The 7,090-nt window shown below is 37.8% G+C and overlaps 1 non-coding gene across 1 annotated transcript; it reads left to right on the forward strand.

The window, feature by feature from the left end:
- The first annotated feature begins 3,074 nt into the window (after nt 1-3,074).
- LOC112746291 (small nucleolar RNA R71) lies at nt 3,075-3,178 on the forward strand. The gene has a single exon (XR_003174183.1). It is a non-coding gene; the product is annotated as a small nucleolar RNA R71 (small nucleolar RNA).
- Nucleotides 3,179-7,090: the final 3,912 nt, after the last annotated feature.

Genomic DNA, 7,090 nt, shown 5'->3' on the forward strand with positions numbered 1-7,090 from the left:
ACGGCAGTAGTCTCTGCTAGAGGAAACTTCTGCAACAGCCTTTGAGTGGTTGTTCCTGTGCCTGTGATTCCGAGTGGACTCAGCTAAGTCGCTGATCAGTTGCCATGCTTCATCTGTGGTTTTGTACTTCTTCAGGGAACCATTACTAGCACCATCCAGTTTAGTTTTATCCCTAGGCTTCATACCTTGAGTGAAGTAGCTAATCAACACCAGCTTGTTAATCATGTGGTGGGGGCATGCATCTAGAAGATTCTTGAAATGCTCCCAGTACTCATAGAGAGTTTCTGATTCACCTTGAATAATGCAGGAGATCTCTTTCCTCAATCTATTTGTAACTTCAGCTGGAAAGTATTTTTCCAAGAATTCTCTCCTGAGTGTATCCCAGTTAGTAACAGTCGCTTCAGGTTGGGAGTAGTACCACTCCCTCGCCTTTCCCTCAAGAGAAAACGGGAAGGTGGTTAACAGAATAGAAGTTTCATTTGCACCATGACGCTTAATAGTAGAACAGGCTGTCTGAAAATCCCTGAGGTGCTTGATAGGCTCCTAAGCAGGTAAGCCATGAAACTTGGGCATCAAGTTGATTAGTGCAGTCTTCAACTCAAAATCTACAGCCAGAGTTGGATGATGCACTTGATATGGTTGCAGTGTAAAATCTGGGGCTCCAGCTTTCTGGAGAGTAATCCTCCTAGGTGCTGCCATGTTATCTGCACGTGAATCAACTGAATCAGTAGTAGAGAAGCTTGTTTCCTCCTCAGATGGTGGTTTAGATTCGCCTTCAGATGAGACTGGTGAATCGATAAAAATCACTTCACCACCCTCAGAGGCTAACCGACGCCGAGCTCGCCTAATACGTGAAATAGTTCTTTCAATTTCAGGATCAAATGCGGCTAAGCTCGGATCAGGCAGTGAACGCGTCATTCAGTGAGAAAAACATATAGGTCATGGTAATAAAATAAAATAAAATACGCAAATAAATAAAATAAAAATATTTACACCAACTAATAATTTAGCACACAATTGCAACTCCGCGGCAACGGCACCAAAAATTTATGTAGTGACGGAAGTCGGCCAATTAAGAAATTATAATATAGGAACAGTGTTGCGAGTATAGTTCTTAACCAGCTAAAATCCGCTCATGAATTTAGAAAGGTTGTCACAAAATTAGAATAAAAATACTGGGAATTTTTATAATTTATTAATCAGAAGTTTCTAAGAAATTTTGAGAGTTGAATGACAGAAAAATAAATAATTGTAAATTAAAGCAATAAAAATTAAATGGAATTTATAGATTCAGAAATAAAAAGCCTTGACTGGGGGAATGATTAATTGGAAGTTCTATCTCTGTTGGAATTTTCTCAAGTGTAGTATAAAGAGGTTGTTATTTTCACTTAGTTAACCCTTACTAAATAAAGGAAAGTCAAGTGATTGAGCTAACTCTTATTCACAAATCCTAGTCCTCTCCCTTGGGAAGGTCTAGCGTTAGTAAATACAGAATTAGCCAACAACTTCCAATTTAACTATTCACTTGAGCATTCCAACTCAAGTGTCTCCTCTTAATCAACCCCCATGTCAAGTTGGGAGTCTACTCCATCAACAAGGATACCATCTTCGTTGTTGGGAGTTTGGAATAGAAAAGAGACACGAGAATCTAAATAAAATAAAAATTGAAAATTAATTAAAGGTAAAAGTAATTCTTTGTATTAATAAATCTAAAAACAATCCAATTGTAACTCTAAACAAGAATTAAGAATATGGAATAATAAATAGGGAGTCAGAAAACAAACTAGAATAGTAACTTCAACAGAGGTGATGACTTTTCAATATCCAGAAGCGAAAGCATAAAACTAATAAACTATGAATGTAAAAAAAACCTAGAGGAAGAGTAATTTCTCTCTAGATTCAGATCTAAAAAACTAAAAACTATGCTAATGAGAATGTGTATTGAGTCTCTGCATATTCCCTGACTCTAGTCTGTGTTTCTGGGCCGGAAACTGGATCCAAACTTGGCCCGAAATCGCCCCCAGCGTTTTCTGTTATTTCTGCAGATCACGCATGTCACGCATACGCGTCAGTCACGCGTACGCATCGCTGGTCATTTTGGTGTGTCACGCGTATGTGTCATCCACGCGCACGCGTCTTTGTACAAACTCCAATCCACGAGTACGCGTCAGGCACGCGCACGCGTCGCTGCAAATTTTTCCATATCGCCCGCACGCGTGAGCCATCCGTGCGCGTCGATGCTCGCTGGTTATCTCCTTAGTATTTTGTGTTCCTTCCTTTTTTGCAAGCTTCCTCTCTATTCTCTAAGCCATTCCTGCCCTATAAAGCCTGAAACACTTAACACACGGATCACAGCATCGAATGGTATAAAGGAGAATTAAAATACACAATTTAAAGCTTTCTAGGAAGCAAGTTTTCAACCATAGAACAAAACTAGGAAGGAATTTGTAAAATCATGCAAATCATATGAATAAGTGGGTAAAGACTTGACAAAAATCACTCAATTGAACACAAGATAAACCATAAAATAGTAGTTCATCACTCTACCTCCTTGGTTGTAGTTGTCCCTCTATCCTTGGTTGGGATTGGCTTGCCAACCTTGATTGTAGTTACCCCCTTGTTGATGATACCCTTGATTTGGGCGATTGTAATAGGCATTAGTAGCCGCCAAAGTATTATCCTCTTGGAGACTTTGGCATTCATCGGTATAATGAGAGTAACAGGAGCAAATTCCGCACACTCTTTGAGGGACTAACTGTTAACATTGTTGTTGTGGAAGAGGTGGAGGTTGTTATTGATTAAGTTGGAGTTACTTAAGAATATTGGTCATCTCTCCCAAGGTCTTGGTAAGGGCGGCGGTCTCACCACTAGAAGAAACTTTATTTATGGCTCTTGGATGATTGTTTCTTTGTCTAGCATGTTGGGTTAATTCGGCCAAGTCGGTGATAAGTTGCCATGCTTCCTCTGCCGTTCTATACTTTGTCAAGGAATCATTACTTGAAGCATCCAAAAGGATCTTGTCTTGAGGTTTCATTCCTTGGCAAAAGTAGCTAATCAACACTAGAGTGTCAATCATGTAGTGAGGGCATGAGTCAAGAAGCTTCCAAAAACGTTCCCAATACTCATAGAGAGTTTCCAATTCTCCTTGAACAATACATGAAATTTCTTTCCTTAACCTATCCGTCACCTCCGGGGAAAAGAATTTGTCTAAAAACTCCCTTCTAAGCAAATCCCAATTGGCAACAATCTCCTCAGACAAAGTGTAGAACCACTCTTTAGCTCTTCCCTCAAAAGAGAATGGAAAAGCAAATAACCAAATGGCAACCTCATCGGAACCTTCCCGCCTAGTTGTTGAACATACACCTTGAAAGTCTCTAAGGTGTCTAATAGAATCTTGAGCGGAAAGTCCATGGAACTTGGGTAGAAGATTAATCAAGGCGGTTTTGATCTCAAAATTAGCATTCAAATTCGGATGACGCACTTGAAGCGGTTGAAGGACAAAATCCGGAGCACCTGCCTCCTTAAGAGTGACTCTTCTTGGAGCGGCCATAGTATCGGTACCTAATTCAGTGGAAGAGGTATTAGTAGTATCAATGGAAGAGTAGATAGTTCCTTCCTCAAATGACACTTCGGATTCAACCTCGGATAAGTTGGTGAATTGGTAGAAACCCCTTCACCACCTCCAAAGGCTAACCGACGCCGAGTTTGCCTAATATGGAGTAAAGTCCTCTCAATTTCAGGATCAAATGTAGCAAAGCTTGGATCCGGTAATGAACGCGTCATTCAATGAAAGAAGCTTAGAGCTCATGACAACAAAAATGCACTAAACAAAGATTAATCCTAACTAACAATTGAACTAGCAAACAATCAAAAAAAAATGCAAGTATTCACATATCAACATATTTACACCAACCAACCACATGGAACACATATGCAAACTCTCCGGCAACGGCGCCAAAATTTGATATGAATATTTGTCGGTCTAGAATTTACCAATAAATTCCGTCGTGAGTATAGTCTAAACCAACAAGCTATCCCGCACCAAATTTAGAAAATGTGTCACCACAATTCAAAATCAATAACCGGGAGTAGAATCTCAGGTCGTTCTCCTTAGGAGTTGCCCTAAGATGCACATCATTGGTTAAGAGTTCTCTTGGTATTTTGGAGTTGAATACAAGAAAAGTAAATGAACATAAATTAAAAAAATAAGTAATTAACAATTGAACTAAGGAAACCGAGAAATTAAACTAACAAGGGTGAATGACAATCAATCAATATAAAATCCTTGGCTAGGGGTGAGAATTGGAATTCCTATCATCATTGCCCCCGTCAATTGTGACAAGAATTGACTATTGCTCCACTTATTTAACCTCTAACTATGAAGGAAAGTCAAGTGGAGATAATCAATTTGAGTCCATAAGTCCTAGTCAAATCCTAAGGAAAGACTGGCTTTAGTGGTATTCAAATTAACTAGTAATTTCCAATTATTAATCAACAAAAGACATTGACAATTCAAGTGTCTCCAATTATCCAACCCCCAAGCCAAGAGTGAAAATCTACTCCATGACTATAATTGACGTTTTCTCAAACACTTGGTGAGCAAGAATGAAAGACATTGTGAAATTGAGAAAAAATTCAAATCAAAGTTATCTACTACAAAAAACTAACAACAATCAAGCAATTAACAACAATAAACATGAAGTTCCTCAATGCATTAATAGAAATCAATCTAAACAAAATCCAAATCCAAGATCCAAAATAACTAGAGTAACAAGAACACTAAAATAAGAGTAGGAGAATGAGATCTACAAATTAAAGCAATGTAAAATTGAATTGAAAATAGATCTAACCAAAAGATCCAAGTGAAATTGAAATTGAGAAAGCTAAAACCTAGAGAGAAGGGAGAGTTTCTCGCTCTAGAAAATAAAACTCCAAAAACTAGCTAAAAATTCTTTAATGTGTGAATTCCCCTTTTCCCCTTGGTTCCTTGGGTCTTTTCCATGCAGAATTCCATTCAGATTGGGCCTGGAGCTCCTAAGAAATCGCCAGCCATGAGTTCATTAATGATGCCATACGCGTCATTTGAGTTTTGCAAGCCACGCGCACGCGTAAGGCACTGCATACGCGTCGGTGAGATTTTTGCTCAGCCACACAAATGCGTCAACTTTTGCGCACCAATCCTAGAACCATACTCCCATGCGTGCGCGTCGCAGCTAATTCTCCAAAGCTACATTCTTCATGTTCCTTCCTCTTGTGCATGCTTCCTTTCTCTCTTCTAGACCATTCTCGCCCCTATAAACTCTGAAATCACTTAACAAACATATCACGATATCGAATGGTAATAGAGGGGAGGATTAAAATATAGCATATTTAAGGTCACAAAACTATGCATTTTATACGAATAAGTGTGAAAGAATATTGATAAAATCTCCCAATTCTACACAAGATAAACTCTAAAATTGGGATTTATCAGAGCATCTCTGATTTTAGCTGAGAATGATGGCTAAAATCTGATTTCTTTAGGGTTTTGTGTAGTGTGAGTTAATAATTAGAAGCTTTAAGATTTATTTTTTGAATTTTAAAATTGAAATTTTGAATTTTACTTAATTTGATTTTTAGATGTGTATTTAAATTATAAACTATTAGTAATTAAAAATTTTAAAACCAAAATAGAAATTTTAAATTTTAGTTTTATTTTGTTTATATTTTGGACGTGTATTTAATTTTAAAAAGATACTAAATCTATTTAGATGTGTTTGTTTTAATTTTTTTTAAATATTACAATAAAAAACTGAATAAAAGACCACTTTTAAAGAATATCTAATAATTGAACTGAAACAACAAATATGCTTGTAATATGAAAAACAATAATTGTGAATTCAAATAATTGCATACTTAATTAATTATGTTAATCTTTAATTTGCGTGTGGGTGCATTGCGCATGCATGCATACCATCCACAAATCTTCTCTCTTTGTTGTGAACTCGTTCATTTTTGCTAGTAAGGAATATAATTGATTTCAATAGTGTGTAGGGCTGCACATGGATCGGATAATATCTGCATATATCCGATCCGAATTTTGCAGATATTATCCGATCCGCACTATGATAGGATCGGATAGCGGATTTGGCAGTGATACCCGTGGATCCGATCCGCATATCCGCACATCATATAAATAGCCTAGTTTCAAATAAACTCTAATCTAATGTGACCTAACCCTAAATCCCTAATGTTACAACGCTCCTCTCTCACTCTCTGGACTCTCCTTTCAGACTCTCACTTAGAGTCTCAAACTCTAGCTCTCCCTCTCCACTCTGACCGGCTCTACCTCGCTCCATTACCGACATTCGCTGTCCATTACCAGCTTTCACTATCCATCACCATCTTCTAAGTCCATCATTTCCTCCAGGCTCCAACTACACGATCGTCGCCTCCTCCATTGACGCGGTGGACGGCGGTCGCGTTCTTCGCTTGCACAGCGCTCGGGTTGGTGGTCTCCTCCAGTGGTGCAGTCAGCTCCTCCAGCAGTGAGGTCATCTCCTCTAGCGGCTTAGTCTTCTCTTCCATCAGCGGTGGTTGTCTCCCCCAAGTGGCTTCGTCAATCTGTCAGACCAGGCCTCCTTCGTCTCCATCATCTTCCCTCTTCAACTCATCAGGTATTATAGGTAATTAATTTTAATTTACCCTTTTATTTACATGACACATTTTTAAATATATGCCATGCTTGTGAAGCACAGATGTATATTTCTTTAAAAATTATCTTCATTTTGCTTATCTTCCTCTCTGTATATTAAGTTGACATATTGCTTTTTTCTTGTTAAAAAGAGATCAAAGGATGCATTCTTCAATTGTATTTCTTTCTTTGCCAAAGGAGAATTGTCCTGCCATTTTCTCACAATTTTATATTACTGCCAATCATTTTCTTTTCTTTTTGAAAAAAATACAATTGCATTATATCAGCTTTTGGCAATCCAAAAACATACTTTAAATTATTGGTATATTTGATTTCGTTTCCAGTTGTCAAGTATTTTTCTTTACATAACATGATAACATAAACTGGTTTTGCAAGATGATTTTACAAGAATGAAAA

Source organism: Arachis hypogaea, chromosome 14 (assembly GCF_003086295.3).
Source record: "Arachis hypogaea cultivar Tifrunner chromosome 14, arahy.Tifrunner.gnm2.J5K5, whole genome shotgun sequence".
NCBI lineage: Eukaryota > Viridiplantae > Streptophyta > Magnoliopsida > Fabales > Fabaceae > Arachis > Arachis hypogaea.